Source organism: Hypanus sabinus, chromosome 8 (assembly GCF_030144855.1).
Source record: "Hypanus sabinus isolate sHypSab1 chromosome 8, sHypSab1.hap1, whole genome shotgun sequence".
Classification (NCBI taxonomy): Eukaryota; Metazoa; Chordata; class Chondrichthyes; order Myliobatiformes; family Dasyatidae; genus Hypanus; species Hypanus sabinus.
This window is the reverse complement of record NC_082713.1, coordinates 28,785,330-28,807,759: the sequence shown is the minus strand read 5'-3', so window position 1 is coordinate 28,807,759 and position 22,430 is coordinate 28,785,330. Positions and strand designations below refer to the sequence as shown.

At 42.0% G+C, this 22,430-nt stretch overlaps 1 protein-coding gene across 2 annotated transcripts in view; it reads right to left on the bottom strand.

Moving 5' to 3' along the window:
* LOC132398005 (serine/threonine-protein kinase PAK 3) overlaps positions 1 to 11,799 on the bottom strand; it is a 235,378-nt gene extending 223,579 nt beyond the window's left edge. The window contains exon 1 of one of the 2 annotated variants that reach the window (XM_059976884.1): positions 11,692 to 11,799. The gene's annotated coding sequence lies outside the window, so the exon portion shown is untranslated. Of the gene's footprint in view, positions 1 to 5,265; positions 5,287 to 11,691 lie in introns of those variants that run through there. The other variant, XM_059976885.1, reaches the window with a different exon arrangement.
* Positions 11,800 to 22,430: the final 10,631 nt, after the last annotated feature.

The window sequence follows — 22,430 nt, the reverse complement described above, 5'->3', positions numbered from 1 at the left end:
TGGAGAACACGCAAACACCACGCAGACAGAAGTTCGGCATTCAACCCAGGTCACTGGAGCAACACTTTTACTTAGAAATAAAAACCAAACAACATAGCTAACAGGTCACATTTTCAAATGCTAACTTCCTCGCACCCAAAGCAAAACTGCACTGCACAGGCATTTCACGTTAATTTAACTTCCCGTGCAAAATGATCTTTTGGCATTTTCCAACAACGAGCATTGCAAACAGATCCAAGTTACACATTCTCAAAGAGACAGCTGCAGCCAGAGGTTTGGTGCTCATCACTCGTTTAAGAGGAGCTGCAGCTTGAAACAATTTCAGAGAATGTTGGAGCACTGAGGGGTCCTACATCTCAGTATATTGCAGGCCTGCAATATAAAACATTGTGCTGTGGAGGAAGGTAACTTTCATTACTGAACTTCTTCTCTATAAATGAAACAAACCCACATACCTAAGTAGCATGGAAGAATTAACAATTAGCAAGAGAAAATCTGCAGATGTTGGAAATCCGAGCAACACACACAAAATACTTGAAGAACTCAGCAGGCCGGGCAGCATCTAGGAAAAGAGTACAGTCGACATTTCGAGCTTAAACCCTTCCACAGGACTGGAGAAAAAAAGCTGAGTAGATTTAAAAGGTGGAGGGAGAGGAGAGAGATATACAGGGCGATAGGTGAAACCTGGAAGGGGAGGGATGAAATAAAGAGCTGGGAAGTTGACTAGTGAAACAGCCAGAAGGCAGTGGAAATACAGGGGGGGGGGGGGGGGGGGAGAGGAGCACCACAGGGAGGCGATGGGCGGGCAAGGAGGTAAAGTGAGAGGGAGAAAAGGGGATAGGAAATGGTGAAAGGGGGGGTGGGGGCATTACCAGAAGTTAGAGAAATCAATGCTCATGACATCAGGTTGGAGGCTACCCAAACGGAATATAAGGTGTTGTTCCTCCAACCTAATTGTGGTCTCATCACGACAGTGGTGGAGGCTATGAATGGACATATCAGAATGGGAATGGGAAGTGGAATTAAGATGTTTGGCCACTGGGAGATCCTGCTTTTTCTGGTGGATGGAGCATGGATGCTTGGTGAAGTGGTCTCCCAATATACGTCAGGTCTCATTGAAGTACAGAAGGCCACACTGGGAGCACCAAACACAGTATGTGACATAGAATAGTACAGCACAGTACAGGCCCTTCAGCCCACAATGTTGTGCTGACCCTTAAACCTGCCTCCCATATATCCCCCCACCTTAAATTCCTCCATATACCTGTCTAGTAGTCTCTTAAATTTCACTAGTGTATCTGTCTCCACCACTGACTCAGGCAGTGCATTCCAAACACCAACCACTCTCTGAGTAAAAAACCTTCCTCTAATATCCCCCTTGAACTTCCCACCCCTTACCTTAAAGCCATGTCCTCTTGTATTGAGCAGTGGTGCCCTGGGGAAGAGGTGCTGGCTGTCCACTCTATCTATTCCTCTTAACATCCTGTATTACCTCTATCATGTCTCCTCTCATCCTCCTCCTCTCCAAAGAGTAAAGCCCTAGCTCCCTTAATCTCTGATCATAATGCATTCTCTGATTACATTACGAACTGAGGAAATGGCTATCTGAAAACACTTTGCTATCTTCTTATACAGACTCACTGGTGAATTATCGCCTCAAGTGAAAGGACTGTTTAGGGACTTGGATGGTAGTAGAATGGAGGTGTAGGGGCAGGTGTAGCACTTGTTCTGCTTGCAAGGATAAGTGCCAGGAGGGAGATCAGCGGGGAGGGACAAATGGACCAGGGAGCGATCCCAGCAGAAAGCAGAAAGTGGGGGGGGGGGGTGGAAAAAAGGGAAAGATGTGCATGGTGGTGGGATCCTGTTGGAACTGGTGGACATTTCAGAGAATTATGTCCTGGATGCAGAGGCTGTTGGGGTGGTAGGTGAGGACAAAAAGGACTCTATCCGTGGTAGGGTGGCAGGAGGATGGGGTAAGAGCAGATGTGTGTAAAATGGAAGAGATACGGTTGAGGAAAGCATTGATGGTGGAGGAAGGGAAGTCTCTATCTTTGAAAAAGCAGGACATCTCCTTCGTTCTAGAATGAACAGCTTCATCCTGAGAGCAGAAATTTCTGATTACATAGATCCTCACACTCAATGGAGGAAAAAGAGGTTTTTTGGGTACGGCCTTTCCAGCCCCTCAAACCACCCCACCCCTGATTTAACCCCAGCCTAATCACGGGACAATTTACAATGACCAATTAATCTACTCATCGGTAAGTCTTTGAACTGTGGGAGAAAACCGGAGCAGCTGGAGGAAACACCTATGTTCAGGGGAGCACATACATACTCCTTATAGAGGACAGACTTGAACTCTGATGCCCCGAGCTGTAATGGCCTCGCGCTAACCACTATACTACCATGAATATTTCCAACAAAATTCTGCTTTGTTTTAATCTCAAACTGACAACAGTTTCTCAGTACCTCTTGCTTATTTAGAACATGATGAATTTGACCTTCAACTTTATACATTTCATTCCAACATCATTTATCTTTCAAAGATAAGCATTCGCTGGCAACAGATGACAATTATTGCAATTGTTACTCCACTTGGCTCCTTGCAAATTTACTTCATTAAGCATCTCAAATTGCTGTAATCTATAACAGGCAAATGTTTGAACAAAAGGCTGTAACTATTATCTTACTACTTGAAGGAATGCAGATTTCAATAATTATCCATCAATTTAATGGAATTATATTAGTTGCGGTAAGGCTAGTGAGAGCTGAATAATATTCAAAGCTGAATAATTCCATAAAACTGCTTCAGCCGATATTCTTTCCCCAATTTGAAAGACTGAAAAATTGACATGGCATTCACTTGTGATTATGTTGATACCGTTGGAAGGCAACATGAAACTAGTCTCCAGTTATGCAATTTAATCACAACTGATGGAGAGCTACATATCATCAGCCTAAAAATTTCCTTTACACGCTTCATTTACCAAGTGAGGGAATGGCATAAAACTGCTAAAAGGTGTTAAAATCAGGTTAATTAGATGCAGATTCCAATAGCATACATGTGCAATATTATCAGCAGGGATAACAAAATGTTGCTCCTGAGTGGGAGAAAGTAGTTTCAAAAAAAGGATGCAGTCAAGATTTACTTCCGAGTCCTCGTCTGAACTCCAGAGTAGCACGAGCTTATATCACTCACATAGTGTGGTTATCTATACCCAGGGTGTGGTTTGTGTGTATTCATCCATGTGTGAGAAGAGGAAGGAAGAAAGATTGATCCAATCATCAAATAAATTTGCATTATACAAGAGCCTCAGTTACATCAATTATTAAGCCATAGAAACTGAACTAATTTGCTATGCTATTCAGTTCCCAATACAGTCCAGTCCACATTCCAAAAATAGTATGTCTTAATAATATGTCTCAATGTAGGACCTAAAGCTTCTGTGTCTGGGATCTACTCTTGCTTGAGATATAATTAGATTTCAAAAAAATTTGCTCTGTATGAAGGAACTTTCAGTAAGGAAGGTATCCCCGTCAGCAACGATATATGCAAAACCATTTCCTACTACCTGTAGTTAAAGGAAATTTTCATCTGTCTGCACCATATAAAAACTGATATTTTTCTCTTTCCTTTAGCTTTGTTGAATCTCTGATATCAAGTACTATTTCATCAAACATAACCCGCAGAAGGCAATACTGAGTGGAGCTACCAAAACACAGGGGTTTAGAAAATGCAAACGTGATGCCTGACTGCTAAAACACATAGTTGTTTGGGGGTGTAGTTTTTAGTTCACATTAGTATTAGCAATGGGTTCAAGACATTCAGTAAACCTGAAAAGGTGACAGCATCTTTAAATAAAGCACAAATCTTCTGTGATTATAAAAGACCAAGCTAAAGTACTGTATAATTCAATGCGCAACAGTTTTGAAACCTGTTTACAGAATAATTACACCAAGTGATAAAAAACCCCAAATTTCTGCACTTATAATCACAAGACACATGAAGTATTAGCATTTCACTCCTCGTCTCCTGTTGATTTTCCTAAGTAGCTTCTCTGAAACTGACAGAGAGATCTTTCGAGAAATATTCTTATGTAACTAGGCTAGAAGTTTCCAATCTATACAGATATAAACATGGATCTGTTTTAACTACGAACTGCATCCTATCAGACGGTTACTATAATTAAAGTTAGCTGCTGCCAGCTGGTACTTCACCATGAGCTGCTCTTACAGAACTATAAAACAATAGAAAATTGTAATTTTTATGTGAGTTGCATATACAAAGCATTGAAATAAAATGGTTAAGATACAGCTACTTCAAACTGAAACCATCAGATCCTATATATTTTAATGTGAAACACATGCATTAAAATAACCATTAGCATATGTTCAGAAGTGCTTGCATCTACTTCTTGCTGAAGCAGCCTTTGCATTCTTTGCAAAATTGGGACACTTGATTCATTGGTAACAATTTCATGTTGAATTATCAGGGTTGTATATGGTTCCTAAGATTGCCATAGCCAGGGACGGTAGTGGGGATAAGCTCCCACTACGTATAATGTGCTCCAAATGGCGTGTGTCTCTGCCTTTGACAACCAAGTCCAACTCTTGGTCTTCACCTGTGGCTTAGCTACAAGGCCCAGTGGAACTGTTTCCACTGACAAGAGAAGGGGCAAAGGTGGGCCACTGGTGCCTCAAAACCAGTTGCTTCGAGCAGGTGGGGCTAGTCTGCCTTGGATGGCAGTCCGGCTAAGGAAGACGCTGAGTTTTCAACCACCACTGCTTTGCGGCCATACCCACCCATGGGAAAGGCTTTGGGAATAAACCCCGAGGAAGAAATCCGGAGCTGGGGTCCCTAAGGCAGTTTGATGTTGTTTACAACTTCACTCTGGCAGCCTCTGCGACGACCCTGGTGCCAAGCTGCATCAGCGCTTGCCCTTCCCTTGGACTACATCAGTGATGTGGAGAGGGGTAGCCCGCTGCATGGGCAACAGCCAGTTCTTCAAATCTTCCCACCCAGGCTTGCGCCCTACAGAATCCACCAGAGGCATGAACCCATGATCCCCTGGGATCGACGGCTGCCTACTGTATACTTGAACTTTGATATTTTCTGCACATGTCAACATCATAAACATGCATGGTGCCTCCATTTTATTTCTCAACAGAAACTCTATCAAAAGGTCATGACCTGCAATGATTTATTTGGTAGGCATACCAATTAAATTCATTTAATTATGAAACAGAATTAATTTATTCTCTACCCACCTTCAAGCTGCTCAGTGCAATCCTTCTATTCAAGAGTGCAGAGAGACGTATCTGTACAATTGTCGGTGCTCTTCATCATTTCCTGCATCAGTGAGGAAATGATTTTGTTTTTCCTCTTTTAAATCAGAGGGCTTCAAACTGGCATCTGCAGCTTCATCAAATCTCCACTCATCTGTGACCACGCTCACTGTGTACTGGAAGTACACATCTCCAGATTTCCATGCTTGTTGGCTTGCTGATGCATTGCACCAGTTCACTTGTTTTAAACTGTTGTCCTCAATGATAGCATGATTTTCCATTCAGGTGCCAACATAGCCTTTCACATTAAAAGAAAACCAAAAAACCTGCAGCTGGAAATCTGAAATAAAAAGAGAAAATGCCAGGAAGACACAAAGATCACGCAGTGTCTGTAGAAAATGAAGCAGCGTTAATATTTCAGTCTGAAACATTATCTGTGTTTCTTCTTGAACAGATGCTGCCTGACCTGCTGAGTCTTTCCAGCATTTTCACGTTTATTGGAACTTTTCGTACGTTTTGGACATGGAATTCCTGGCAGGGCTTTGAAACCTGCAAAGGGGTTAACCTCATAATCCAGGAAATAAAGATCATAGCTTCCCATCACTGACCTAACAAACACTATGCAAGTGGTATTAACACATTCCTACAATTCATGTGATTCATTTGAAAACAAAATCCATTCAAATTATTATTCCAACATCTGCATCAGAAATGTACATGCAAACATACAGCACACACACAGTAAGTGACCTTTAACTTAGCATTCCAATGTACTTCACACAGGCATAAGGGAAGGAATTAGAAGCAAAATTAAAGAAACTGCTCTGGAGCACATTTAAAGAAATGAGTTTTAAGCAGACTATAAAGATGGTGAAGAAGATATGGAATCTGCAATACTAATACTGGACTGAAGGAAAAGAATGAAGCCTGCAAAACTATGGCCATAAAATGGAGGAGGACAAGGCTTTTATAGCTTGAGGTGTTTCTTGAGAAACAATATGGATTACAAAAAAGATTTCTTCAGCAGAAGTTTACAAAGAGTGGAAAGAGACTGGCTGACACTAGAGATGACAGCAGTACAGCTGAGAGCTTCAATGGCAAATAAGCTGAGTCAGGGTGCTGCGTGTGTAAAGATGGAAGGCTTTGTGATGGACAGGCATACTACAGAGTTTCACTCAGCTTTGAGTAGGATTCAGAAGCTGGGAATGATTCTATTTACCTGGAGACAGCACCAAATTAGTAAGATTAATTTAATGGCAAGGATCTCGGGCTTCTGGCAATGACTGATTCAACATCCACTATTTTACCAAGGATTTACTGAAATTATAATCCCTCATGGACAGCAGAATGTATATTTATTGTGGGTTTTATGCTGCACTGGATCCAGATCCATTTCATTCTCCTTTAACGGAGAATGACTATAAGTAATCTTGTATCGTGAATCAGAATGAGTGGATGAAGAGGCAAAGCCATCTTTTGTAATTTTGTATTTAGAATCAGTGGATGAGATTGAAATCGGAGAAAGATTTCAGCAGGTGTCAAATATCCACACAGACTCTTGTCAAACATGGAAGTCCAAAGCTTATTAAGTCTGACTAATGCTTATCAGTCATTATACTCCATCACAAATCTTCCTGCAAGAATTCCCCAACACCAGAGAAAGCAGCCCATCTGGACAAAAACAGCAACTGCTCTGTAGAATTAGAACGATAAGCCACGATCCAATCGATCATTTCAAAGGCCCAAATAGCCTACTCCTGTTCCCAATCTTCACATTTTTATGTTAATTAAATATGGTTTAAAAAAGAAATCATACTTAATATACTTACTTCAACATAACCATATTTCAAATGTCTCTTAATGCCAGAGTTATTTACCAACTTTTAAAAGTGTTTCATGTTTCACACAAGATTTTGAGCCTCATCTATGTGTCCTGTCAAATTCAATTACAACTCATCTGGGTGGGTCTGGGTCAGCGGAGTAGGAGAAAACATAGAGGTGGGAATCTCTGTACTTTATCCACAACAATCTCATGGTTGCCGAGGTTTTTACACCTGCTTTGAGGCTGCAGATGGTCAGCTTGTTCAGCCCACACAGATGTGAGCAAGCAAGGACCTCAGTCTAAGATTTCAGTCGTGAGCAGAGCTCAGCACTGAATGTCAGCGGATGGGATCCTGCAGGTGATGGAAGAAGGATGGAAAAAGAATATGTCTGTAGAGATGCTTGTAGCATGGTTATGATGCTGAACGTTGAACTCAGGCCAGCCTAATCCCACTATATTGAGCAATGAAGAAAGGGCACTGTGAGCGAGAGAGGTCAACAATACCAAGGGGTGCAAAACACAAAGAGGTTCCAATCACCAAGGTTGCAACCACAGCAAAATGAATTGCCAATTTCACAAGCCCTTTTCAGTTCGATGACTGGAAGGGAAACCTCAGCATTAAGATTTAGTGAAGATATTCAAGACCGATCAAGGGTTTCAGAGGAATAGCAGGAGATTGAAGCTCAGAGAAATAGAGCAATGGACAATGAACTGATCATACCCAAGTGAGTAAAGCGACAGCTACTTTATATAGCATGAAGAATTCTAGCATCAATATGTAGCTGGACTTCTCTAGTCAAAATGAGAGATGGTTCAGAGAAAACAGGTAGTGGACTTCATGCACAAGGCCAGGGCAGAAATGAGAAACAGGACTTTAGTACTGCCATAACAAAAAAAAATCTCAGTGCAGGAAACTAGTTAGCATTTGTTTATATGTAATTTGTACATATATTAATTCAAACTGCCCCAATAATCAATTCTATGTGAAATTACAACTATTGGAAATCAGACAAATTCAGACAATTATAACATTAACAAAGCACATACTTTTCCTATATTAGACAACTACACAATGCCAATTTCCAGCTATCAACATAAATGAAAAGCAGTCAGAAGACATCTGTCCACATTCTGGACCCTGGATTGCTTTTTTCTATGAAGGTCAACTTCCTCACCACAGGTTCTTGCTAAGAGACCATGACAGGTTTCTGTCTCCGAGTCAAATGCTCATTGTTACATCAGAGAGGACACTCAGGCACTAGAAGCACAACAAATGATTTTCCCTACTTTGACATCAGTGAGGAACAGGTGTCATCTTGGGCACTAGGATTCCAAAGTCAAAGTCAAGTTTATTTTCATATACACAAGTACATGTATACAGAGGTGCAATGAAAAACTTGTCGCAGCAGCACAGGCACATAGCATCAGGTAAACAGCGTTCACTAGTTCAAAAATAAATTATACACAGCTTTGTACAATAAAAGCATCATTAGAACAAAAAGTGCCAATTTTAGCGCAAAGTGATCAAAATGGTTAGTGGTGGATCCTGTAGAGAAGTGCCAACATTTTTTGTTTCATGTTAGATCATGAAGTCATTGACTAACTCAAGATGCCCAAGGCTCCCAAGACGTTCTTGCCATCTGTTTTAATTCATCAAAAAAAAGGTTTCACTCCCCCAATCTGCAGATAGTACTGGGTTTTCGGAAGACTTCTCTCTTTAACACTTAAGTTTTCATTCAAGGAAAATGCACTTTGAGATGAAAAAGGATCTAATGATTTCCAGTGAATATGGCAAATAAACTCTTCTGAAATATCAATTTTAAGAAGTTTCAATGACAAAATCTGACATCTTCATCAGGGATGATGCCTGAGCATGTCCAGTCCAATGATATTTATACCCCATCATCCATCCCTCCTGATTGGTTAGTCCTCATCCAATCAGGTTTCCACTGCCTCACCTTGTTTACAATCGAATTCCAAATCTTACTCAGAGCAAGACCTTTATCTTTTTATTTCAATGGCTTCCTTCACCAGGTGGTTCACTTGACACAGCACAGTAGTTTTGTGCCAAAGTCATTTTGGCCATTGCAAATGCAATGTCCTGCTACTACCGATTTCTTCCTGTATCTCTAGCGGATATACCTCCTGTACTCCAGTTCCACAGCCAACTGCACAGTATACATCCAAATATTCAATTTATGATGGTATTAGAAAAAAAATGGTTGCCTCCCATTCCTGGACATTCTAATACGATGGAAACTGGATGGAAGCTTCAGACATGGTGTCTATCAGAAACCCATTCATACAGACTTATACCTTAAGAATAACATCCACCATCAGACTTCCCAAACTAGAAGGCTCTTTCAACTTTGATTAACCACGCGAAAACTATTTTGGACCTGGAGAGCATCCACGAGGACAATGTTCCTACAGAATGGCTACAAGGTGAACACACTATGGACAACAAATTTTTTCAAGAGTGTTGCTTCCTCAGAATTTTTTTTGTTTATGATAGACTGCTTGAAGATGAACACAAATATAATTTCAGACTACTTGTGTCATGTAGGAATTTGCAGAAATAACAAATTAACTTTTATTGAATATGTGTTTAATTGCATAATGGTGCTGATGCTTTGCAATAGTTCAACTAAGTTAAAAATACTTTGTTAATGATTTTCATTTGTGCTCAGTGTCTGAGACTTCTCGCTTAAGTGTCCAACAATAATTCGCCAGCACTGATGGATTCCAGTTGCCCTGGTATCTTTCCTCCATGACCGCAATGTCCTGGTGAAACCTTTCATCGTGCTTGTCACTAACAGCACCAAGATTTGCAGGGAAAAAGTCTACATGGGAATGCAGAAAATGAACCTTTAGTGACATGTTGCACTTCATGGTTTTATATGCCTGAAGCATGCTTTCAGCCAGCTGCATGTAGTTTGGTGCTCTGTAGACGCCAAGAAAAAATTCAACAACTTCCTTGAATGCCTTCCATGTGATTTTCTCCGGTCCCACTAGAAATTCTTCAAACTGCCTGTCATTGATGACCTGCTTGATTTGTAGACCAACAAAAATGCTTTCCTTAATCTTGGCATCAGTTATTCTGGGAAGCATCTGTCTCAAATATCAAAATCCTTCATAGAAATTTTTGTGCCTGGTGATAGCAAATTCCATCCTTACAGCCCTGAACCCAATAATTATTACTGAAACCTGTCCTGCCATGCAGCAGACATGCCTGTTCATGCATGCCTGGATAAGATAGGGAACTTTCCAGCTTACATTGTAGGCAACATTTTAATTGACTTGAATTATGAGTTGAGATAATAAACATAAGAAAACTAATTCCTGACACATTCACTGAAATAGCACACTATGACTATTCTTAGCAGTGGCCATCTTAGCCACTCTACCTTGTATAGAGATGTTTCTGCTTTACTCAAATAAATAGATTCATACACAGCCTGGAGAAGATCGAAGCCATCTCCAGTCAGATTCTTAATGCAGTGACCTGGACAGGACACCTGGCCACTTCATGCACAGTATCTCCTATCTGGATCTACATGTCCACTGATGTCTTCCACATCCTTTTGAGCAAATCTGACAGCACTCCTTCCTCCATTAAAGCCACAGTAGGCTTTGCTGTTGAATGGTTGCCATGGGGAGAGCACCTTCAAAGGGTGACACACTTCAGAGCATGGTGCATTGCAAACTGTTGGTAGCTGCAATCAACTGAACTTGCCATGAACTGTGTCTGTTTCAGGGTGTAACCAGCCCTGCTGCTAATGATTTTTTTGGGCTAACTTCGTGAGTTACGAGTGCTATTCATAGTAAAGGTCTAGCACACGAAAATTGGATGAAATGCAATTTATGGCCATTAGGGTATTTTAGAACCCAGCACCCTTAATCCTGAACAATTATTTACATAGAAATCAGCTGGAACGGGCAAGAAGACCTGGACTCACAACGCGACCAGACGGGAGCTGAAGGGATACTGAACTGCAGAAAGAAAGATAGCAGAGCTTGGTGCAACACCACAGTCGCATGTTGAATCATCACATTGCTTAACCGACCATTCATGTCGACAGAAATACTTCCTTAAAATATTAAACAGTGGTTACACGTCAAGCACAGAGATGAGAATGTGTGCTCAAAACTGACTTTTTTACGGTTGTGTACTATTGTCCACGACATCACAGCAGGTGTAATCCACATAACTCAACTGACAAATTCAGCCAGAGGATCCCGGCTATGCTGCAAACAGTTAATACCTACAAGGCTTTCCAATGTACTTTTTTTTTTGCATTCAACTTGGGTAAACGTGAAGGTTTGGGGGGGGGGCGCTAAATACCCCGCAGTGGAGAAACCTCACTATTAACGACGCGGTAAAAAAAAAGAAATACAAGATCTGTAAGAAAGAACCACGGGGACTCCTCCAGAGACATAGCAGAGCCGAGAGCCTTAGCGCCAGGCAGGCAGCCCGCTGCCGTGTGAAACTCAGTGCGCTGTCGGCGTCAGTGTGCCCACCGCAGTGAGACCCGCAGCAATTCCTCCAAAGAGGGGGGAAGGTGGGATTTATTTTAATGCAATACCTCTGAGCCGGTTCTCCGATCTACCGGCTAGCTCTTCCTCCTCATCCCTGCTGTCCGTTCAGTCGTTCTTTAACAGGCTGTTCTTTTATTGTTCCTGCTGGATGGCGGAAAGAGCGGAAGTAAAACCTCCAAATGTGTGTAGCCCTATCAAAATTATTCACGGCACCCTCTGCTCCACTCAGCGCAAGCACTACCATGTTTCCATATTTGCATTTGACCAAATAAACCCTCACCGCTCATCTTTATTACTCTACCTTGTTTCCCATCCTCGCTTATTTACAGATATTTGCTTTGATGACTAAAGTAACGGCGAGGGCTTCCAGGGGATTTGCCACGATGCTATTTGAGTACATTGCTGAGCTGCATCTTTTTAAAAAAATGTTTAACCCTTCCCCTTCCTAATTCAAAGAAACTTGTTAACTTAACAGCCGCTCTCTCGACTAGTTACTCTTGTGCGAGCCAGGGCAGTGAAATAGGTATTTCAACTGTGGAAGGTATCACAGCTGATAGTTGCAGACGTTAGTGGACAGTGGTCAGAACAGCCAACGATCAACACCAATGGTTGCTTCCCTTTCCCCTAAGGAAATGAAGATAAATTGCAGTAGTTCGATAATCTGATGCTGACCTTGACGTGTGGGTGTCACACCACCACATCTCTTATACCTTCTGCCTCACAGTGCCAGAGACTCGGGTTCAGTCTTGGCCTTGTGCTCATAGGGGAGCAAAGCATGGCAGCAGGTCCCTTCATTTCCAGCTGGTCCATGCCAACCAAAATTCCCATCTGCCCACATTAGACCCACATCTCTCTGATATTTTCCTATCCAAATGCATTTCAAATGGCGTTAATGCACCCACCTCACCCACACCCTACAACAGCTCATTCTGTAAGTAGACCATCCTCTTGGTGAAGAATTGGCCCATAAATTTCTATTCTATCCCCTCCCCCACCTTAAACGTTATGTCCTTTAGTTTTTTGATTCCCTAGTCCTGGGAAAAAGACTAATACTTGTAGGTTCTCCCAGAGATGATGTAGATTTTTTCTAGGGGTTCTATATTCCTCCCACATGGCCAAAGATTTGCAGATTGATCGGTTAATTGGTCAGTGTAAATCTGGGAAGAATTTATGTTAATGTTGGGAGAATAGAAAGTGGGATTAATGCTGTATGAATCATATGGTTCATAATCAGTGTGTACTTGGTAGTCTGAAAGGTCTGTTTTTGTGTGAATTCTGAGTGACTCTGACATTAATCTGGAGTATTCCTAACAATATCTTATCTTGCCATGACACAGAATTAAGCCATTCAGCCCATCAGAGGACCACACTGTCTGCCAAGAGAGTAAACCCTTTAGTCCCATTCTATCTCTCCTTTTGTCCCCACATTTTTGTGGCATACTCTTTATCCCCCATACCATCAACAACACTTTGATTCTGTTTCCTGCTAAACTACAATAATGAGTACTTTACAGAAGACAATGAACCTACCAGAACAGCTTTGAAATGCAGGAGGAAACCAGAACAGCCAAAGAAAACCCATTGCAGTCTCCGCACAACACATAAGTTTGAAATCAAATGCAGGTGCCCAAAGCTGTGAGGCAACATCACTAACTGCTCCGTAAGGTGGTTATGTGTTGTGACATATACCTTGTGCTGTCTTCTCATATTTATCTTTACCAGGGCTTAACAAGTGCCTCTCACGTGTTTGTTGTGACTGAACTTCAGGTGTTTACCTTAGTCACCCTTGGTTAGATTAGCTTGGAGTCCTTGGCCTGGAGGTATGATGGACATTGAGGCAAATGAACAATCTTCTGTAGTGACAGCCGAAAAGATGGAACAGTCGGAAAGCCACAGTTAACACCACACCCAGTCAGCAAGTCACAAACTAACTCAGTAGAGTAGAAATACTCTTTCAGATCCGAAACTCACTACAGAAACGAGGAAGCAGGTAATGGCTTGCCTACTGTAAGGTGCAAGGTATCACTGGGGGCAACTTGCAAGTGTTGAAATATATTTGTCACTGGAGAATAATATGACTTAGTTGAAAGAATGAAATGCATAGTCTCAATATTGGGGAGCAACCTTAGCACAAGAAATAGTGACTGAAGCATCTGTAGGATAATCCTTCATCTAAATAGTGGCTGAGCTGGAAAAAGCCATGCAATCTGGAGCTTGTTCCTGGACACCTGCCCAGTTGAATCTTTTCCAGTTTTTAGTCCATTGGCATGTATGTATTTTCTGAACAAAGCATATCTTAAAGGTGTTCTCTTTCTTAGATAATTTCTAATCCAAAAATTGAAATTTTTCTCTTCTATATTTTATTTCTATCAGGATTTAATGATGTGCTTGTAAGACTGAAGGTTTTCTTTTAAAGTGGGAGGTCATTTAATCTGTGCTCAACCATCTGAATAAGGATGTCACTTGTGATCTGTGTGTCAGTAATTATAATATTTCAAAAATTGAAAAAAAATGAAGTGCTGAAAACACTGGAAAGGGAAACAGAGTTAATGCTTCTGGTTGAAGATTCTTAGTTAGAACTTAACTAAATTAACCTTAACTAACCTGCTGAGTATGTCCAGCATGTTCTGTTTGGAAGCACAAGAGATTCTGCAGATGCTGGAAATCCAGAGCAGCACACTCAAAATGCTGGAGGAGCTCAGCAGGTCAGGCAGCATCTACGGAAATGAATAAGCGTCAACATTTTGGTCTGAGACCCTTCTTCAGAACTGGAAGGGAAGGGGGAAGATGCTAGAATGAAAGTGTGGTGGTAGGGGAAGGAAGACGAGCTAGAAGGTGATAGGTGAAGTCAGGTGGGTGGGAAAAGTAAAGGGCTGGAGAAGAAGAAATCTGATAGAAGAGGAGAATAGACCATAGGCGAAAGGGAAGAAGGAGGGGCTACAGGGGGAAGTAATAGGTAGGTGAGGAAAAGACATAAGAGGCCAGAACAGGGAATAGAAGAAGAGGAAAGGGGGAGGGAAAAAGTTTACCAGGAAGAAAAAATTGATTTTTATGCTATTTAGGTTGGAGGCTACCCAGCCGGAATATGAGGTGGTGCTCCTCAACCCAGAGAGTGACATCAAGTGGCAAAAGAGGAGGCCATGACCAACAAGCTAGAATGCAATTAGGAATTAAAATTGTCAGCCACTGTGTTTTGGTTTGTACTTTGGATTTCTAACATATAAAAATCCTTATTTCTTATTTTCATTTAGTAGTTCTTTGATCATCCTTACTATTGAAAGCATTCAGTCCTTTTACTCCCCAATATTACTGATGAAATGGTAGCTCTTTGGCAAACTGGACAAGCAATAAGATACCATTGATGTTTAGCCCTTAATGAAACCACTCAGCAAGTTTGATGACATTCTCAAGAGGTTTACTTCAAATATTAAAGGAAAAGCGTCTTATAACTCAACAGTGCTTTTGTGCTCTTCATTTCTGTTCATTAGGCCATTATTTGTGTTGAGGGGAATGGAATTATGCAAACAGACCTTACATTTGTACCTCAGAAGATTGCAACCATGACTCTATGATCCCGCAGCCAGTTCTCCTGCAGCAGATTGTCTAAGAGCATGGAATCACCGAGCAACGTTTAAATGATTTTCTGTGGCTTCCATTTCCCCTATTCATAGAGAGGATCTCCTTCTACCAATATCCCTATCAACAGGACCTTTATTCTTTCATTGAAGAATCTAGACAACCTTCAACAACAAGTCAAAAATTCATAGCACTGAAACAGGCTCTTCACCAACCAAGACGGCTAACACTAATCCTGCTTTTCTTTCAGCCTTTTTTCTTTTTACATTGTTATAAAGTTTCCAAAATGCTGAGAAAGAAATGTAATTGCAGGAGGACTTTGATAAATTGGAAGAATGGGCAAAAAAATTGCCAGGTGGAATGCAGCATTGGGAAATGTATGATAATGCATTTTTGTAAAAGGACCAGTAGTGTGGACTATTATCTAAATAGGGAAAAGTTTCAAATATCAGAGGTGCAGAGGAGCTTAGGAGTCTTTGTCCGAGACTCCCAGAAGGTTAATTTACAGGTTGAGTTTGTAGTAAAGAAGCTAATTGCAATGTTGGCATTTATTTCCAGGGGAATAGAATATAAAAGCAAGGAAATAATGCTGTGTCTTTATAAGACACTGGTGAGGCCACACTTATTGTCAACAGTTTTAAGCCCCATATTTCAGAAAGGATGTGTTGTCATTGGAGAGACTCCAGAGGAGGTTCACGAGGATGATTCTGGGAATGAAGGGGTTAACATATGAGGCGCATTTGGCAGCTTTTGCCCTGTACTCACTGGAATTCAGAAGAATGCGGTGGGGGGGGGGGGGGGTGAGGTTCTCATTGAATCCTACCGAATGTTGAAAGGACTGGATAGGGTGGATGTGCAGAGAATGCTTCCTATCGTGAGGGCATCCAGAACTGGAGGATACAACCTCAAGATTGAGAGGCGACCTTTTAGAACAGAGTTAAGCAGGAATTTTTTTTAGCCAGAGAGTAGTAAATCTGTGGAATCCAAGTCCGTGGGTATATTTGAGTTGACAGTTTTATGATTGGTCAGGGCATCAAAGGATAAAGCGAGAAGGAAGGTGTATGGGGTCGAGTGGGATCCGGGATCAGCCAGGATGGAATGTTGGAGCAGACTCGATGGGCTGAATGGCCTAATTCTTCTCTTATATCTTATGGTCTTACGGTCCTGTGTGGGTTGGTGGAATGACACCAGCCATAACCAATCTGAAGACCATCAGACGACTTTACCAGAAACACCTGCAAGTCTGTTCAAGCAATAGAATGAAGCCAACCAGCTCCTATTATATGCCTTCTGAGGTAAGGTTCTAAGATGAGTCAGCCATGTCATTAGCAGGTAGCTGTTGTCACCAAGCAGACATCCCCAGGTCTAGTGTAGTAGTCCAAACCATTGAGAGCACAGTGGATTAGTGAGAATCATATAGCAGTGGCTGTATCCTAGGTATTTGGAGTCAACCAAGAGAACCATTTGACCTTGTTTCAGCAGTTAAATTATCTGAAACCCTTTCCGGTTGGTGTGAATATCCAATTCAAACTGGTGGCCTCAAAGCAATTGAGAGTAATCTGTAGTGCTCCAGCACATGAAGATGCAGCAGTGTTTGCAAATCATAGGCATTAATCTGGAGTGCACAGATATCTTGTTGAAATATTTGTGTGTGCTTGTGTGTCTCCTGAGGATTCCCAGTTTATCTTCTGCTGTTGAGTCCTCTTGCCTCCACTTTCCATATGTTCCAACATACTTAGAATGCTATGATCTATAGCTTTGTTGTCACAAGGTCCAATATACAAATTCTCTCCTGCCATTTTCCTTCCTGATTTGTTCATTTTCATATTATATTGCTTTTTATACTTTTATAATGCTTTTTATACTTTTATATCACTTTTATAGCTGTGCCCTCAAAGCAATTGAGGGTAATCTATTGTGCTCCAGCACATGAAGATGCAGCAGTGTTTATGAATCATAAATATTAGTCTGGAGTGCCCAGATATCTTGTCGAAATAGTTGTGTGTGGTTGTGTGGTCTGTGCATACTGGCTATGAGGTGAAAAAGGCACAACAGCACCTCTTTCACCTCAGACAGCTGGAGAAGTTTGGTATGGGTCCCCAAATCTTACTACAGGGACGCAATTGAGAGCATCCTCTCTGGCTGCATCACTGCCTGCTATGGGAACTGTACTTCCCTCAGTCGCAGGATTCTGCAGAAAGTGGTGTGGACACCCCAGCGCACCTGTAATTGTGAACTTCCCCACTATTCAGAACATTTACAAAGACAGGTGTATAAAAAGGGCCTGAAAGATCATTGGGGACCTGAGTTACCCCCAAACTCAAACTGTTCCAGCTGCACCGTCCAGGAAACGGTACCGATGCATTAAAGCCAGGACCAAGAGCCTCCAGGACAGCTTCTTCCACCAGGCCATCAGATTGATTAATTCATGCTGACACGATTGTATTTCTATGTTATATTGACTATCCTGTTGTACATACTATTTATTACAAACTACTATAAATTGCACATTGCACATTTAGAGGGAGATGCAAATGTAAAGATTTTTTTCTCCACCTGTATATGAAGGATTGAAGAAATAAAGTCAATTCAATTCAATTCCTATTACACAAAAGAGTAATAGACTCGGTTTGCAGTCCACATACCTTCTCTTCCAGATAGTAAGTCAGCATATTGCAGGGAGAGAAACCCCCGCCCAAGATGAGGTAAATTGTCAGCCATGCTTAGAAAAGGCAGTATAGGATCCAGGGGTACTGCATGTTACCATACCATCTTCCTTGCAGATGTTCAATTCTTCCCAAGCACTAGTCCCCACTCCCCAAAATTAACCTCACTCCAAAGCACCAACACACATTTTACAACAGTGTTCAAGCCTGCTATTTCTCAGATTTGTCATAGTTTTCAACAGTAATTGGTGACTCCATGAGCTTCATGTTCTACTCCAAGACACACACCATCCTAAACTTGGAAAATATCACTGTACACTGTAACTGTGCATGTTGATCCACAGCCTGCTCTACTGCACAGTGAGGCTACACTCAGTTTAGAGGAGCAACACCTCATATTCTGTCTGAGTACCCTCCAACTTTGTGGCATGAAGATCTATTTTTCTAACTTCCGGCAGTTTCTCCCCCTCCCCCCTCCTGTTCTCTCTCTTTCCACTCACCATTCTGGTTCCTCTTTACCCCTTCTTTTCTCCTAACCTGCCCACTACCTCTCTCTGCTGTCTCTCCTCCTCCCCCTTTTTACACGATCCACTGTCCTCTCCCATCAGATTCCTTCTTCCTCAGCCGCTTACCTTTTCCACATATCATTTCTCAGCTTCTTACTTCATCCTTCCTCCCCCAACACCTAGCTTCTGTCTCATCCAGTTTCACCTATCACCTGCCTGTGTGTACTCCCACTCATTCCCTCACCTTATTATTCTGGTTTCTTTGCCCTTTCTTGCCAATTCTGATGAAGAGTCTCCACTTGAAACCTTGAATATTTATTCTCCTCCACAGATGCAGCCTGAATTGCTGAGTTCTCGAATCTTGTGTGTGTCACTATACTTTCATGGTTGTCAGGTTGAAATCTTGCTATGTGGTAGCACAGGAGAAGTACCCTGAGTACATATTGTATACTGCAATGGTTTGGAGCAATTAAAATGCCATTACAAACAATATTTACTTTCCATGAATGAATAATGAAAAGGAAAGGATGAATAATATTGTGGACCACTGATGCAACCAAAATCATGGAATACACATCATATATCAACACTGCTTTGAGATGCTGAACAACGCCTCTCAAAGGTGATCTTCTATCAGGTCCCTCCCTATTCCTGGTAGATTCCCTGTTCCCACTTTGGCTCCAGAACTTGACTCTCTTGTATGAATTTAGGGAAACACTCTATAGATTATAAAGTGTTCAGCAAACCTCCATGTATTGGGCCTCAGCCTGAATGGTTAGGCCATCACATCAGAGACTCAGCTTCTCAATGCTTAATGATATTTCTGGTGCCTCGGTGCCTCTCGCTATGTGAGAGTGCTCTGCTGGTGTCTCATTCTTCAGGAAGTCATAAATCACAGCATTAGATCCCATCCCTCAATCACCCAGTAGACAGAATGCTGATTGCATTAAGACTTAAAGATCAATAATGCATCAAGGCCGTTGCTTAAGGAACAGTTATTTACATGCATGATGAGCAGGAAAGCCGTACATTGATAGAAAAGAAACACCTAAGGGTTTAAATGAGGGGTTTCCATGTGTAATCAGGGTTGTCTAGAAGATTAAGGAATCCTGTTAAATAGCAGACCATAATTCAATTGCACACTCCCAGCCACCAGCTTAAAAATTGATACTTTGGATAGAGATTAGCTTTAAAATGGGATCTACCTGTGGTGAGTTGTTGGGTATGAGTTACCAGCTGGCAAGGTGAGGGGAAAAGGATAGTGTTGGAACCCATTCCGAGAAGGCAAGGTCATGCTGTGGAGCTGAGCTGCAGAGCACTTATATAGAATAGCCTATGTCCTGATGCAGGGTTTCATCTAAAGTGTTTCCACCCAAAGTGGCAACAACTCCTTTCCTCCCACAGATACCAGCTACTTGTTTGTTGCTCCAGATTCCAGCAGCAGCACTCTCTTGTGTCTCTGCAGAAGAAACTGATGGAGAAGCATAGTGTAATGCAGGAAGCAGCAGACTGTTGGATGTACCATCATGTTTTATAGCAGACTGTAGCACAAATCTTGACATAAACGGAAGGACATTCAATTCATCATGGAAGTGTGGGCAACTCCTTTGGCGCACTTGTGAACACTTTGCAGCTCTGTAGCTGGTATCTTGGATGCCATCAAAATAGAAGCAGAAATCTCCTGGTGGAGGTTGGGACTAAAGCTGGACATCCTTAGGCCTGAGCTGTTCAAGGTTGTCCTGCATTGATATCTGTAATGTCCTCCACAGAAAGTCAATGCAGCTCATTTGTAATCCTGCTGAAGGGTCTCAGTCCAAAACATTGATTGTTTACTCTTTTCCACAGATGCTGCCTGGCCTGCTGAGCTCCCCCAGCATTTTGTGTGTGTTGTTTGGATTTCCAGCATTTACAGATTTTCTCTTGTTTATCATTTGTACTTACTGGGGGGACCACAGCAAGGAGGAACAAGAAAGATATGAGGTTTCCAAAGAAGAGTAATCAACTTTTGCTCTTTACCAATTGGTATGCATTGGTTTAGACATTTGGGTTGAAGTTTTCATTTTGTGTTGATTTTTTGTTCTAGCATAATGAGCAAATGGATGCTGTGATTCATAAACACAAAAGATTCTGCAGTTGCTGGAAATCCAGAGTAAGACACACAAAATGCTGGAGGAACTCAGCAGGTTGGGCAGCATCGATGGTAATGAATAAAGAGTCGGTGGTTTGGGCCAAACCCTGATGAAGGTTCTTGGCCCAAAACATTGACTCTTTATTCCTTTCTCATTGATGCTGCCTGACTTTCTGTGCTCCTCCAGAACTGTGTGTGTGACTCTGGAAGCTGTGATTGCCAACGGCAGAGGAAGATGGAATTGAGGCTCTCTTCCTTAGCATTATGGTCAAATGAGTCCTATCCACAAGCCATTCAAGCAGGGGATTGGATTTGTGGGCTGTTTATTCACCCTCTTCATTCTTGCCCCTTCCTCCTCCTCCTTTCTCTTCTCATTTTCCTTCTCAAATACAATGGCTAGTTCTGAACACATCGTGGCAACAGTTCATTGCATACTGCACAGTAAATACAACGAAGATTTACGGTAACATCAGTATTGTTAACTGTTGGCAATGCAGTCCCTGCCCTGCTCTGACATTACAGAAATGTGTCATGAATTGATCATTGCTGAGAGTCAGCTGGAGTACAGCCCATGAGGACCTGACCTTCTGTTCTCCTCCTATTTTTTTCAACTCTTTCAAATGCTTTGTTTGCCCTCTGCTAATTTTCCTAAGCAAGCTGCACTCCAAGAGCAAAGCGGATGTATTGCATTCCTTTCTGGAAGCACACAAGCCTAAAGTCAGAATGGAGTGTGCCACCGAGTTGTGGCAGGTAGTGCCATGCTATTACAGCTTGGAGTGTCGGAGTTCGCAGTTCAATTCTGATGCTATCTGTAAGGAGTTTGTATGTTCTCCCCATGACCGCATGGATTTTCTCCGAGTCCTCTTGTTTCCTCCCACAGTCACAAGACATACTGGTTAGTAGGTTAATTCGTCATTGTAAACTGTCCTGTGATTAGGTTAGCGTTAAATATGTGGTTTCCTGGGCAGTGCATCTCGTTGGTCTGGAGGTCTTCTTCTGCACTGTATCTCAAATAAAGTCTCTAAGCTGACTTTAGTGGACCAAGGGAGTCCAGACAGCAGCAAACACTCATATAATTAACATAGGAATTCTGCAAACGCTGGAAATCCAAAGCAACGTATACAAAATGCTGGTGGAACTCAGCAGGCAGGTCAGGGAGCATCCATGGAAATGAATAAACACTCAAAATTTCAGACAGAGACCCTTCTTCAGTTTTGGAAAGGAAGGGGCAAGATGCCAGAATAAAAAAGGTGTGTGGAGGATAAGGAGGATAGCTAGATAACTAGATAGATGAAGCCAGATGGGTGGGAAAGGTAAAGGGCTGGGGAAGAAGGAATCTGATAGGAGAGGAAAGTGAATAAGAGAAAGGGAAGAAGGAGGGGAACCATGGGAAGTGATGGGCAGGTAAGAAAGGGTAAATAGCCAGAGTAGGGAGTAGAAGAAGTAGGAAGGAAGAGGCAATAGATTTTTTTTACCAGAAGGAGAAATGATATTCATGCCATCAGGTTGGAAATTATTCAGATGGAATATGAGCTGTTACTGAGGGCGGTCTCATCGTGGCACAAGTGGAAGCCATGGACCAACATGTTGGAACAGGAATAGGAATAAAATGGTTGGCCACCAGGGAAATTATGAATGGAAATGAGGTGCTTGACAAAGTGGTTCCCAAACTATGACGGGTCTCATCAATGTAGAGAAGGCTGCATCGGGAGCACAAGATACAGTAGATGACCCTAACAGATTCACAGGTGAAGTGTTGCCTCACCAGGAAGGACTGTTTCAGGCCTGAATGAGCAGGTGTAGCACTTGCAGGGATAAAGGATAGGAGGGAGATTGTTGGGGAATGACTAATGAACAAGGGAATCATGGAGCAAGCAATCCCTGCATGAAGCAGAGATATGGGGGGAGAT